Source organism: Mercenaria mercenaria, chromosome 3 (assembly GCF_021730395.1).
Source record: "Mercenaria mercenaria strain notata chromosome 3, MADL_Memer_1, whole genome shotgun sequence".
NCBI classification, from domain to species: domain Eukaryota; kingdom Metazoa; phylum Mollusca; class Bivalvia; order Venerida; family Veneridae; genus Mercenaria; species Mercenaria mercenaria.
The window spans coordinates 1,389,180-1,405,402 of NC_069363.1; the positions used below are offsets into that span (position 1 = coordinate 1,389,180).

Below are 16,223 nucleotides of genomic sequence, written 5' to 3' on the forward strand. Positions count from 1 at the left end.
TTATTGCCCTTGATTTAATGAAAAATACACGTCAGCCATTTCTCAGTAACAAGTTTGTAGAATCTCATGAAACTTGAAAACGATATGAACCAACATACTTTGATGATGCCCGTCATTTCTTTTTTTATTGGTCAATTTTCTATACAGTTATTTCCCTTCAATTGTTTAAAAATCCACAGATTTGTACATAACAAACCGACCAATTGCAAGAATTTCATTAAACTTCTTTTATTGTTTTCCATGAACATATATTATAAACACATAAAGTTGTGTACCTACACCTGGGGCCGCCACCTTGCCTTGGCCACACCCCCTTCCTCTCACAACACCCCTAACCCCAATTTTTTTTTTTTTTTTTCATTTTTAATTTTCCATCAATATTTATAATCAACATGTAAAGTTTTGTACCCTCACCCCTCCCCCACCCTCACCCCCATAAAAGCATTCATTTTCTGTTAATTTGATTTTGACTTACGAAATTATTTGCTTCTATGTAACATTCTTAACTTTTTGCTGGATGTATTTTTTGCCGTTCCTCACCACCAACCCTTTCGCCGGGCGGGGGATACCAATTAATCGAATTTGCTTGTTAAAAACAAAAATATCCCCCGCACCAATAGTGCAGCGGCAAAGCACCCTTGACTCAGCTCATTTAGATTTGAAAATTGAATACTGCTTAAGCCGGTGCTAGGGGGCGTGAGCAGTGTTGCACTTTCTATTACTGCTCATGAACAGACTTAATCAAACCGAGTCTGCAATTTTTAATGTCTGCTTTGTTTTCGGTGCTTTCGAGGGATCAACTTTCCAGATTATATCTATATCCAGATGACATGTGTTCTGAATTTTCAAACTGTCGCCCCTAGTTAAAATATAAAGTAATGTTTTCCCCTCCACTGATCTATATATGATAATTATTATCATTTCCAAAAAAAATCATTTCAATTCTTAAATTAATAATTATTCATTACTTCTTTATTATCTTAATTTTACAAATACTACAATCTATTGTACATAAATAATAATTTCTAGTACTGAATGATACACAATGAAATATTTCATTTACCTATCTTTCTTGGAAAAGTTTGTCTAATACCAACAGAACTTTTAATTGGACAACTGTTCAAGCTAGTGATGAACCAACAAGGAAACAAAGAGAAAAACACTGAGCAGTTATTAACTGCAATTGCGCATTGTATTTATAAGAATTGTTTAATTGGTGCTGTAAATTGATGCCTAACAATTAAATTGTGAAATTGTAACCCAAACATTTCTGCCCTCCTTGTATAAAATGACAACAATTCAAATCATGTCTGAATTAAGTGTAAAGTTGCTACGTTAAATGATTTTGACTATGAAATGTCTTTTACTTTATTTCAGATTTGTACTAGGATTCCTGGCACATCTTGTCCAGGCCAGAGTATTTAGAAAAAATAAGTTGTCATTTCTGATGGTGGGTCACACCCATGAGGATATTGACCAAATTTTCAGCAGGTAACTCAGAATTTATTTGGGTGGTGGTAGGTTCTACATCATTTTGTTTTTAATGATAGAATAAGCGGAGAAAATATGGATCTTACATGCCTACCTGTGTAATACAGGGTTTTCTTGCATACCAGACGGGGGATTACCGGCATTTTTACTGGTGCTGGAAAAATCCATCTAACACGAATCTTGAGCTTTAAATGATATACTACGAACAACATATACAATGATAAATGTAGAAGATTGATGTAGTTATTTGTATTTCATTTTTTTTTTTAAAGAATAAAAATCCAATAACTTGACAATCCCTTTTTGTTCCCCAGTCCTTGCCCTTTTCGTGCAAGAACCTGTAACTTGAGAAAACCACAGGCCGGAAAACATTTTCACTTGCCCGAAATGATAGCATGTTTTTAAATAAAAGAACAACACAAACTTGCATTGACCTTCTCTAGAAACAGAAAATACTTATTTTGTTTAGCCAGGGCCTTTAGTTTTGTTTTTTCAAACTGCACTTAGTCCAATGTAATGGATGCGACTTGACAACTAAATCTAGCTAGGTTTTGTTACATGCCATAACACAAATGCCTACCAAGATCAATGACGTAAATTTTAAAATCAGTCTTAATACTTATATGATTTTTTAAAATTTCAAATAGTTGTCTGTTATGTTGAACATCTTCAAAGTATTTCAGATTCATAATTTTGCAAAAACGCAGAATACTAGGCTAATAAACATGCAAAGAAAGCAAAAAGCTGCAACTTTACCATTTCATGCCCAAATATACAAAAGCCTCTTTTTAGGACATTTCATTTTGGGTTTATGAGCTTGGGTTTGTGACGTGTTTAACGTCAGTAAGCAGAAGTTACATAATGAAGTTTTAGAAATGCACAATAACAAAGTTCCCGTTTATTTCTATTGCTTGTAGCGTAATGGTAGGTTTTTTACCTTAAAATAACGTATTTAGAATTGAGAAATATACTGCAATGTAAGGGACAGAAACTATCAAGGTAACTGATTTTTTCATATGTTACAGATTTAATGCATGAATGCTAGTTGTCAATATCTTTGAGGAATTCCATCAAATCTGACCCTGAACAGTGTACAAAGTCTACTCCAGCAAAATTGACACCTTGAGATTATTAAGAATACATTTTTTCTTACAGTGTTCATTTTCTGTCCAATTCATTTCAGATTGTCGGTTTGGTTGGCTAGAGAGCAGATTTTCAATGTAGAAGAAATGTTTTCAGACATGCTCTAGGAAAGTTAATATAACAGGTAAAAATTTGATGTGTACACTTAACCCTGCTTTTAATTTGTCAAACTTACACCCTGGTCACAAGAACGCTACAAGCTAAGTATGAATAGATTTTCAGTTACAGCCTTCAAGACTAGTCTGCATTGTTGGTATGGATATCCTTAGTACGATTAAAAGAGAACAATTTATCAAACAACATCCAACAGATTTATTCTTCAATCATTGACACCATGTGGACACTGTACAAGCTACGACAAGGCTCCTTGCGAGCAACGCCCCACCTGTTTGCAGAACAGAAACACACCATAACAGCGTGAACATGTTTGACCTAATGATTTCATGGAAACAAATATTCTGACAAATTTCCATCATGATTGGACAAAAAATGTGGTCTCTTCTATGGGCGGCGATTACCGCCAAAATTAGTAAATATACAATCCATTCATAAACAAGTCAGTCAGTGCAATACATTTCAATGTCGTCTAGTTCAAAACTCCATCCCGTCCAATATATTTACACTCAATGCATTGTATTTTGAAACCATTTAATACAAAACTTCATTCCACCTATTCAAACGATGCATTGAAAAACTTGTTGCGATGCACAGTAATATGAAATCATCAAATAAAAGATGAAACCATGCAGCTTAATGTGAAGCCGTTTAACACAACGGGAGTACGTGCACTGTAAGATGAAATGATTCATTACAACTTGACGCTGTCTAATGCATATTGACGCCGCTTTGTGTAATTAAGAGCGGTGTATAAAAACTTGATGCCATGCAGTCCAGCCCATGTGAAGACGTTTAACGCAACATGAGTTCGTGCAGTGTAAAGTGAAACGATTCATTAAAGTTTGGCGCCGTCTAATGCATACTGAAACCATGTTGTGTGATTTGGAGGGGCGTATCAGAATTTGATGACATGCAGCCAAGTGAAACCCTAACATACGTTAAGGCAACAGAAGGCACGTAATATTAAACTGATCCAGAATCAATATTTATGAAAGGTCAAACCTATGAACTGCTAGTCTTATTAACCTTTTACAATGCATGTACTGGTGTTTCGTTAAACGGTTTTACACTTGGCTGCATGGCATCAAATTCTGATACGCCCCTCCAAATCACACAACATGGTTTCAGTATGCATTAGACGGCGCCAAACTTTAATGAATCGTTTCACTTTACACTGCACGAACTCATGTTGCGTTAAACGTCTTCACATTGGACTGCATGGCATTTAGTTTTAATACATCGCTCTCAATTACACAAAGCGGTATCAATATGCATTAGACAACATCAAGTTGTAATGAATCATTTCATCTTACACTGCACGTACTCACGTTGTGCTAAGCGGCTTCACATTGAGCTGCATGGTTTCATGTTTTGTTGGATGATTTCATATTACGGTGCATCGCAACAAGGTTTTCAATGCATCGTTCCATGTTTAAATGGATGGAATGAAGTTTTGTATTAAATGGTTTCAAAATACAATGTGTTGAATGTAAATATATTGGACGAGACGGAGTTTTTGAAATGCACTGCAGTGACTGACTTATTTATGAATGGATTGTATATTTACTAATTTTGGCGGTAACCGCCGCCCATACTCTTCTGTTTTAAAACGTATTCTTTATTTCAGTAAGTTCAAGTAGTATCTGGACCTTTAATTTTAACATATGTAACATTTCTGTACGATTTTGTTACATAATTTTACATAATTATATTAAAAATTTAAATACATTTTAAAAGCATAATCCCACTGTGGCCATACATATTTTTTTTCTTTTTCTTTTTTTTCTTGTAAGTTCTTACTTTTTTCAAGACATATTGCACAAAATTCATTCATGATTTATTGTACAAAAGTGATTTTTCTTTCATTTTATGAGTAATTTCACTGTTTGCATTGTTCTCGGTGCTTCCGAGGGATCTACTTTCCAGATTTTATTTTAAATAGCAAATACTACTACTAGCAAAATTTTTCTGATCTACTGTTAACCTTGAATTTTTATGAGGTTCATGATAACAATTAACTTAACCAATGATATTGCATGAAACCTATATATGCCCTAGCAACAAATCTCGCATACCGCAATACCTAGTGAGATTTTAAGTCACACGGGACCTCTGTCCTTACTTGTCAAAAGATTATTATTGTACTTGATAGATATTAAGGGTTATGTTATGAAATGCAATAAGACATTTAACAGACAATATAAAAGCAATTAGTCTGACAATGCAAGGTTTTAACACTGTTTAGTAAGAAATAAATATCTATAATGACAACATGTAAATTTGTCTTCTTTTCAGATTATTCACAAAATTGGAGTTTTCAAATACTGTAAAATCTAGTAAATAAGCCTATACGATTATAATAATTTTAGTGACACTTTTATGCGCCTATTTTTGATATGCGCTTATATACTCGACAACTTATTTATTACTTGACGTACAAGTATAATTCATATGTCAAATAAAAGTACAAGTCCATCTTAACAAAATACTGAAAACAGAATGAAAATTGAATTACCGGTTTTGGCAAATTTTATGTTCAAAGTCACATAGGGTACCTGATCAAAAGTTACAAAATTGCTGAATGAATTTCAATAGTGCGTGTATCCACTATTTTGCGCATTGCATTCAAGCAGACTGACTTGTACTTTTATTTGATATATGAATTATACTTGTACGTTAAGTAATAAATAAGTTACAGCATAAAACATGTTTTGTTGCAGAACTTTTTTTGTCGGGTATACTTAAGCCAAAACTATGCGCTTAAATTTGATATGCGCTTATAGACAAGCTGTGTGCGCCTATTTTTGATATATTAGGAAAATTGACAGTCCTTACCTCGGTTGAGAAATACGAAAGTGAAACATGGTCATGAACATGCGCATTGAACTACGTCCTTTTATTGCATACAGTATTTATGAATAATGAAAGCATAATAATCATACACAATTTGCAAATAATGCTCAATCTCTCGGACCATTCAATCATTGTTCAACACTACGATTGTAACATTTTATCTATATTGTTTTCTAAAAAAATGATAAAAGAAAGACAAACTGTTATGACAACGAAAACCTTTTTTATTTAAAAAAAAACATGATTATCGTAAACAATTATCGTTTTATTAGACAATAGATGTTAAAATTTATTCAACAGGTAAGAACATTTGTCACCTGTATTTATTACAAAGAATTATTACGGTATAATACCGTTACTTACGTCTATTTGCTGTATCTGTTGTTTGTTTACCAGTAATCGGATATGCGCCTACCTTCGCGACAAAATTATGGTAAGGGCATGGCATGCGCTTATTATCCCATACGGAATAACGGTAAGGCCGTATGCGCTTACGTTTGATATGCGCTTATATTCGAATATGCGCTTATGTACCAGGTTCTACAGTATACAATTATTTTCAAACATTTTAAAACAAATTATTTAACCGCTGTGCAACAGTTTGATCACTGCATGGCATACATACAGATAAAAAAAGCTCTCATCCATAGGAAAGGATGACGATGAAACCATATCCACCAATTTTACGTAGAGGTAATAAAAAGGTATTATGATCACAGTCTCATTATTCAAGATGCATCTTTACTATGCTCAGTCAACTTAATAGCTTTCCTTGGTGCAATTATTTATTAGCTTTGCCTAACCCCTGGTAAACTTTCAGGTCATCAAGCAGTTTGAATGTCTAGGTAATGACAAAACAAATCGTATTGATATCTTATACAATACTGGACGATGTTATTAAAATGGAATCGCTCGATTCAGTTTTTATTCTTATTTTCTACTTCTTAATGTTTGAAATCCTACCACCTTACTGAACATTTACGATGAGGTAACGTTCAATGATAACTGTGCCATTACCGGCATGTAATAGAGGAGACACATATTCCCATCATAAATGTGCATATATATTGCTTAGGATCAAGCTATTCGAAAATCTTTCGGTCTGATAAAAATGTAAGCGTACAATACAAAATAAAAGATAAAACAACACTTACTGTGCCTCAGAATCAAATGTTTATTGATTTATCACTTCCTTAGCTATCTATATACACAGTGTTGTTGGCATACATAGAAGACAATATCATATTATGATTTCTTCCATTTCACAGATTTTACAGGAACCCAGATATAAAGAGATGGTGGGATAGATTTTTTGAAGACATAATAATGGAAGGTAACTAAATTAGTTAGAACTGTACAGGCTGTAGTCAATAAACACATATCATTAACATTTCAAGCAATCCCAGTAGAGTAGAAAGCCCCTTTGTAACACAGTGACTTGGTGTCCAGAGCATCATATTACATGCATATGCAGGGCTCCAGATAAGATGCGTATTAGGGGAGTTGGCAGTTACTTGCGGAGAACAGGTTTATACTGGTACAGAATCCAGGAACACTGGTTAGGTAAATTGTTCGCCGTTACATGACTGAAAAACGGCGTTAGACCCAAGAGAAGAAGAAGGTTTAAAATCAATCACTGCCGTTTCCACCCATGTGTAATGGGTCTTACGACTTTGTCATCACTGTTGAATTAATGATCAGCATTTATGATAGTCAACGTTTATTTCAGGCGTTATGGTTAGTATAACGCTATGGTCATATCCGACGTAAAAGTCGAAACGTTGTATAAAACAGAGTGTTTATTATTAATTGAACTCTAATGTAGTTTAGCATTTAGTGGCATTTACCAAAGTAGTGAAGGCAAATGTTTTCTTCCATCGATGCTTGGCTATTTCGAAGAATTCTAAGTAATTATCCCCCGCCGATGAAATCGGGAAGGGGGGCGGGGTATTGAAATGGCGTTGTCCGTCCGTCACGTCCGTTCGTGTGTCCGTGCGTCCGTGTGTCCTTCCGCAGACATTTCTCAGTAACTAGCTGGTAGAATTTCATGAAACTTGAAATAAACATGAACCAACATACTACGATAATGCCCGTAAAGTTATTTTTATTGGTCAATTTCCCTTAGAGTTATTGCGCTTGATTTAATGAAACATGCCAAAAATGTCCGTCCACAGCCATTTCTCAGTAACTATCTGATAGAAATTAATAAAAATTGAAATAAACATGCACCAACATACTGCAATGATGCCCGTCAAGTTTTTGTTTTGATTGTTCCATTTACCTTAGATTATTGTTCTTGATTTAATAAAAAATCCACGTCTACAGCCATTTCTCAGTAACAAGCTGGTAGAATTTCATGAATCTTGAAATAAATATGAACCAACAATCTTCGATGATGCCTTTCATTTTTTAATTGGTCAGTTTTCCTTAGAGTTATTGCCCTTTAAATGTTTAAAAAATCTACAAATTTGTACATAACAAACTAACCAATTGGTACAATTTCTTTAAACTTCTTTCATTTTTTTCCATTAACATTTATTAGAAACATTTAAAGTTATGTACTCACACCTTGTAACCATCTTGCCTTGGTCACACCCCTTCCCCCTCCCACCCCATTCCCCGCCCACCACAATAAAAACCATTCTTTTAGTATTTTATCAAACCTTCCATGAATATTTATCAATATGCAAAGTTGTACCGTCCCCCACCTCACTCCTCAACACAGTCATGTCAACCACCCCGATCATGCATCAACCCCCCCCCCCCCCCCCCCCCCCCCCCCCCCCCCCTCATCCCACCCCACCACCCATTTGTTTTTAACTTTTAATTTTCCATCAATATTTATAATCAACATGTGATGTTTTGTACCCTCACCCGGTCACCCACGCTGCCCTCCGCAGTCCCCCACCCCCACACCCCCTAACTAATGAAATTATTTGCTTCTTAGTAACATCCTTAACTTTTTGCCGGATATATTGTTTTGCCATTCATCACCACAAACCCTTTTGGCGGGGGATGCCAATTCATCAAATTTGCTTGATTAATTTGCTTCCAAGCTTACGCCTGAAATGTCGTGTAATTTAAATTGATAATAAATTTTCCTGATACAGGATAGTTACCCGGTCTGTGTGTATACGTTCGTTATGCATTGACACTAACTACGTCTTATCTAAATTAAAACTATCATGTTATGTATGTTAAATATACGCAGTTTGGAGAACATGAAGGTAGGAAAAGGTAAATAAAACAATATATATATCGGGATATAATTTATATAACCAAGGGAAGTGCCTACACCTTTAGTATCTTAAACAATTGTTTGGGTCCAATCGCTAAGGTGACTATGTCTTAGACTAGCTGACAAACGATGTAGAATGTCCAATGTTAAAACATAGAGCTGGTGAGACCAAATAACTCATATATAGAATTTTCCTCTGGCTACTTTGCCTAAATAATTCGTGTACCAATGATTCGTAAATGATTTCTATTATGAGCTAGACAATTTCAGGGATCAGGCAAATCACTAAATGTTTCAAACTAACACTCTTCAATTAAAAATGATTAGCTCAAACTCCTATAGGCTGGAGACTCTATACTTGACTGGTCGTTTTGTTGAAGTTCCCGTCAGACAATAGAGAGTTTGAGATTTCAACCTTCGCCTTCCCCTTCAACGTCTCTTGCGAAGTTAACGTAAAAAGTTGAAGTTCGATTAAAATTCCTTGAGATTTCAAACATTAGAATGAACCTTACTTCTTTTAATCCACCCATTCAATTTATCCGTAATTATGATCGTTTTTTTCGTGCATTTTGATACCAATTGTCCGAAAGGGCAGGAATTTTACAAGAGGTTTTAAAAATGAAAAGAATGAAAATTAAATGAAAAAGAAAACATTTCAATTAATATAATCATCGCATGGATATTAGAGCGATTACCTAAAAAACAACAACAAAAAAAACAAAAAAAAAAAACAAAAAAAAAAGAACAAAAAAAAAACACGATAAAACAATGTGAACAATGTAAAAACTCGTTAGTGTTGCTCCAGACATTTAGGTTTTATATAAAATTATGTCAGTATAGTCAGTATACAATGCACGATTGTAAATCATACACGAGAGGAAATAAAAAATGATTATTACATACCTAAAATTATTTTCCATTGGGTTTCAATGGACCGCGATCGTGCAATAGTTTTCCATTTCATGACGTTGAACGCTTTTATATCGGACTAGTCCCAATCCGTGACTCTAGTTATCTCCCCTGACGGTCCGTCCATTGCGAATCTCGTTTCTTTAGATTTTTGTTGCTATTGTGTATTTGTTTAATTTGTAATTTATGCAACATTTGTTTACTTTTACACTTTGATTATTCTGACCTATTAGATACTGGCACGTAGTAATTTATCAGACTGAAATGAAATGAAAGTTATAATTACGTCATGAGTTGGACTAATATAGGACGTGGAATGTTTTCTTAACGTTGTAATGGAAAGAATCGCGTGACGTCCATGGCGTCCACGCGCATGTTGCGACAACAAGTTGACGTCATTTTCGCGGAAAATATTAATGCGCGTCAGTTTGATTTTTTTATTGCATTTTCGGAGAATTTTTTTCCGTATGTTTTCCTGTCTTTCGTAACAGAACGATAATTTAGATATAAATTAGTCATTTGATAGTGGATATGTAATAAAAAGGTTATCAACTTTGTATGTGGATATATGCACTCGTTCTTTCGCGGACAATATTGCGCTCCTAAAGTCGCGCAATATTACCGCTGCAGAACTCGTGCATATATCCACATACAACGTTAATAGCCTATTATGATCATATCAAAGTGATAATGACACTCTGTATGGCTCTGTATAATGCCAAACTCTCAGACAGCACAATATGATTTTAATATACTATTTTATAAATAAAGCATCTGCGGATCCAGGACTTTTTGTTAGAGGGACACCAACATTAAAGAGGGGGTCACCCATTTCAGGGGCGGGGGGGGGGAGGGGAGGGGGAGGGGGGTAGGGGTAGGGTAGGGTCACACCGAGTTTCAAGACTGACTTTCTTTGTAAAATGTAAGAATCAAAGGGGGAATTAACCCGCAATTTCTCTCTGCCAGGCTCTGGTTCCATGCATTTAAAAAATGGAGTTATCCCATACGGCTAACAGGAAAAATCTCTCATCATGATATCATAAATCTGAAATTGTCTGATACTTCAAAAAAAATTTCCGTCTTACTAGTACCATTTTATGTTTATAATTAAAACGCAATTGTCATATTAAGTGTCCGACAGAAACAGAATGATAATCGCGCGTAATTATTTATTTTTCAAGTAAAATGACTCATGCCATGTGCCTCCATCCAGATTTCAGTCTTTGATGCCGAGTATGTGGACAGAGTAGATGTAAAAAGAATGAAGTTTCGACTTTCGTGATATCACATCTTCGGACGTTCAAAACTTCACTTCATACGACAAAAAGGCCCATCTGGTATAATCGATACCGCCTGGGGACACAAATATGCCGTAGAAGTTAAAGTTTGAACAAAATCTCAAAATCAGTTGATAACTTTATGCTTCCAGGTTCAATTCAATGTATTTAGTTAAAATCATTAGCCATACAAAACTTCGTTATTCTTATACCTATTGATAGTGTTTCGCATCAAATTTAGTCTAATTATATATATGGATAATCAAATAACTTAATAAGCAGAAATCCTGAAACTAAGCTTTTTATTTCGCATAGTAATAAAGCGAAGTCTTAGGCTTACGTGATATTACATGGAAAACTTTAGTAGCAACGTGTGATTTAAATAAAATACACGCATGTTGGTGACGTTTTACCCAAAATATATATGAGAGACGTTGAAGGGGAAGGCGAAGTTTGAAATCTCAAACTCTCTATTGTCTTTGAATCAACAACATACGAGTCCTATCGCATAGATGTTCGGCCTCTGTCCTCTCCAGGGATGTGCCTAATTATAATTGTAATTTAATTAATTATAATTAATTACAAATTCTGATCTAATTGAAAATAATGAATAATTAAGGAAAACTAAATTAAAGTAATTGAAATTAATTAATTACTGACTTAGATTTGGGTTGTAATTGTCAATTAAATCTAATTACTTTCAATTACTTTGGCTTTTTTACTGATCAATGGGCGTGTGAAATTTTCACAGTGACAGTAAATAGCTGACAGGTATTGTTGTATCAACAATCAGGTGTTAGAGGTGTTAATCCCTATTCAGTTCTGTTAAGTGTAATCACTGGGTGAACATTTTAGTCACTAAACCTAATACTTAGAAATGTACAGAAAAACTGATATTGAAACTTGTCATTCTGTCGTGGTATGTATTACACATAGTGCACATCATGAATTCAACAGCTCTCAAACATTTTATCCTTCCAAAGGGTACTAGTGGAAATTTTCAAGCAAAATGCAGACACTGCTCAAGGGAATACAAGGGCAGTCTACACGTCACTTCAAATTTTATCACTCATCTGAGGGTAAGTTTTTAACATTTGATTTGATTAATTTTGTTTTAAGATTTACAAAATAAACACTTGAGTTTGAAAGTTCAGATTCTATTATGACAAAGATAGCTAGATTTTTTAAATTTGTATTACAAAATGTTGTGGTATAATTACCAATAAATATTGTTATGTAGGAAACATCTTTATAAAAGGTTTTATGCTTATAGATCTTAATTTGTTTGCTTAATGGCACTTGTTTATTTCTGGTTTATTTTATTTTCAGAAAAAGCACCGTGAGGTACTAGTTGAATGTACCACACCATCAAGCTCTGGACAGGCCTCCATGGATAGTTACGTGACTGGTACACAGAAGTACATGCCGTTAGATTCTAGACAACTTCAGTTGAATGATGCTTTGGTATCATTCATAGCCGGGGATTTGATATCACTCTCTGTCGTTGAAAGTGATAATTTCAAAAATCTTCTGGAGAAGCTCCATTCAAAGTACAGCATTCCATCAAGAAAAGTATTAACACAAAGTTAATTCATGAAAAATGTTCTGAATTGAGGACTGTTATAAAGAGTAAAATGAAGACTGCTCAGAATGTATGTTTGACTTTTGATCTCTGGTCTAATAGACAAATGCGTGCATTTCTAGGGGTAACAGGCCATTACATACATGACTGTCAAATGAAATCGGTTATGATCGCCTGCTAAAGATTCACAGGAAAGCACACAGGGGAGGCTATTAGAAGTATGTATGAGGAAACCGTGGCATGCTTTGAAATTGGCCATAAAATATCCAACATCGTAACAGACAATGCTGCAAACATGATCAAGGCCTTCAATTTTTCCTTACCTGGATTTCAAGAACAACCAACAACAGAAGGTGATAGTGATAATGAATCTTTTGATTTGCTGGATGAAAGTGTTGCTGCTGAGTCGGATTCAAATGACCAGTTTGATGCATTGCCTAGACATTGTAGCTGTTTTGCTCACACACTTCAACTTGTAGTGCGTGATGGAATTGCAGATTGTAATAGTCGCTTACGACATCACATAGCCAAAGCTTCCAAAATTGTCAGCCATGTTCGTAAATCAATAAACGCTAGTGATATATTAGCGGATGAAAAACGTCTTCAAGCTGCAAATTCGACACGTTGGAACTCACAGATTTATATGCTTCAGTCTATTTCAGCTGTGAGTGAGGAAAAACTTGACAAGCTAGAGTGTGAGAATCTAACTTCATATGAGCGCCAACTTCTTCAAGAATTGTGCACAGTACTAAAATCATTTGAAGAGATAACACTTGCAGTCCAAAAAGAGACATCGGTGAGTGCCAGTTTAGCAATTCCTCTTACCCTGGCTTTGAAAAATAATTTGAAGACACTTTCCTGCACATACAACAAAAGAATGGTTGACACATTGAAAGCCTCAACTGTAAAGAGACTGTCAAAGTATGAACATGAGGAAGATTATATATTTGCAGCCATACTTGACCCACGTTTTAAGCTGACATGGTGTATTGATGAACATGAAAAAGATGACCATATTGCGAACATGCGACTCTGATGAAGATGACTGTCCCCCAAAAAAATCTGCAAAAACAGAATCAAATGCTAGTATTTTCAGTTTCATCCCTAATACACCAACACGAAAAAGGAACATGTCCGGCAAGATCTCAGAAATCGACAAGTATCTGGCAGAGGAATGCGAGAAGTTTGACTCCAACCCCTTGATGTATTGGTCAGTGAACGAGAAGCGACTCCTAAATTTGTCAAAAATGGCTTTAAAATATTTGACACTCCCAGCTTCATCTGCCCAAGTTGAAAGACTCTTTTCTATAGCAGGCAAGGTATTCCGCCCAGACAGGTCCAGGCTTACAGACAAAAATTTTGAGGCACTCATGTTCTTAAAGTGCAATAAATCTTTGTGAGTTGCAGGATACTGTCTCATGTGTACTTGCTGATAGGACTGAATGACTGAATTTCAATAATGTTTTCTTGCTGACATTTGCTGATATTAACATGCATGTATTAAGTAAATTTGATTTGCTGCTTTTATGCACATTTTGTCAAAAAAGCTTTGAATTGTAAATATAATTATGTTGAATAATAAAAATTGTTCGCAAATGACTGAATTGTTAGAGATAAAATAATTAATTATAATTAATTACTTTTGGCAAAATAATTGTAATTAATTAATTACTTTTTGAAAATGGCTTGTAATTTAATTTAATTTAATTAGCAATTTTCTCAATGTAATTGGAATTAATTAATTATTTTTGAAAATAATTAGGCAAATCCCTGGTCCTCTCAACTCTATATGATTGCCTTGATTCTTGGAAGCTCAGCGCCTATATGCTATCACATGTAGCATTCAACTACCATATAAGTATATCTCCAATACCTTGGCTGTACTTCGCCAATAACGCTGAACCGTCTTTAAGCTGGAACTCTCCTACTACCTCAGTAGATTACAAAACTCTGGGTCTCTGTCTCAGCTTCCCGATGCTCAGCCTATATCAGCTATCGTCTATAGCATTCAACCACCCTTGAGGTAAAACTCCTATGCGCTGGCCCTATAGCTCGAAACCTTGTTGAAATTCTGCAACTCTTCTTTAGTCTATGAACTTCAAACGTCTTCTTTTTAATAATTTATCCGCCCTGACAGGGTAAATGCAATAGTCTCCTTATCAAGGTACTGGGATAAATTATAAATTGAATCCTCGATGTGTCTTCTTCAACCGCTGGATACCGAATGAGCTCTCTGTCATCCATCTACCTATTTATACCCCAGCAGACGTGCTAGTTTTAGAACTTGTTTCTGATTGGTTCAAATTTAAACATAAAGTTTTACAACGAGTACTTACTCTGTCAAATATCTTGTTCCCTTAAACTTTTGTATATGACATAATGTGCGAGGCTGGGACCCAGCCATCCACATATTAAACCCAAATCAGCCACAAATTACCCAGATTCTATAATTAACAGCAATTCAACAATAATTATAGCAATGAAAGCATGGAAAGTGAGTCAAACACTATCTGTGCTTAATGTGTTACGTTATCAATGTATCAAACATACAAATCATTCTGACAATAGCCCTAAGCTAAAGGAATAATATGTGTACAAAATCTCCTTTTATTTTTACTATATCTCTATTTTTATAAATTATGTATCACTGCTATCATTAACATACATTCAGTAATATATTGATTAAACCAGTATCAAAGATCAACTCAACATAAAGTATATAATTTCAAGAATATCTTACAACGATCATCTCCTGACCTTTTTATTTAATTTCGTCATGAATGATATTAATTTGTTTCTCTGATCGTAAGAGTCCTTGTCATCATCTGTTGACATAATAATTGTTATCACCAAAACCTCCTTTTACATGATAGCTCCTGTCAGACCCTTTACCGAGATCATCTCTCATGTCATTTTGTCTCCATGACTTCTAATTTATTTGGGCCATGGTCTCTATAACCCTTTTCATCTCGTTTGTTAACATCTCTATCATATATATCCTTTCTGTTATGCCAACGTGATCCTCGGCTCATGTACTTAATAAATGACCTCACATGATATAGGTTCAATCTTCTATCATCAAAATTATGTGACTTTGGTCTGTCATCAGCATGTCTCCAGTTTCTTTGTGTTCTATCATGATGCTTATATTTTTGTAAACTATGTCTACCGTTACTGCTCTTTGATGCCATGTCTTAACTCCCTGGTATACATCACATGACCGGCAAAACCTTGTTACTTCATTTGTTATACCAGGCAAGTGAAAACGTGTGCGTATTTCATCCACTGTCTCTTTAGCTGATAAGTGTCCCTTGACTTTTGAGTTATGAGCTGATGGACTACTATATGTTAAACAACCCTGCCATTTTTCTCCTCGAAGATTCTATATAATACCTTCCTACTTCATAATGAAACCCGAAACCTCTTTTTGTTTTCAGTTTCGCTTTATTTGCAGCATAAGTCCAAAGTTTTTGTAACGTTTCATCATCTTTCTGAGCAATCTTCATTTGCTCAACATCAAACGTTTGCTCTTTGACTTTGCAAACCACAGATGATTTCGAAGTTACTATATTTATTGCATGCTGGGTCTCTGACATCCCAGTTGCAGCTACAT

At 34.9% G+C, this 16,223-nt stretch overlaps 1 pseudogene; it reads left to right on the forward strand.

The window, feature by feature from the left end:
• The first annotated feature begins 11,972 nt into the window (after positions 1 to 11,972).
• Positions 11,973 to 13,646, forward strand: LOC123545220 (zinc finger BED domain-containing protein 4-like; annotated as a pseudogene).
• The last annotated feature ends 2,577 nt before the right edge of the window (positions 13,647 to 16,223 follow it).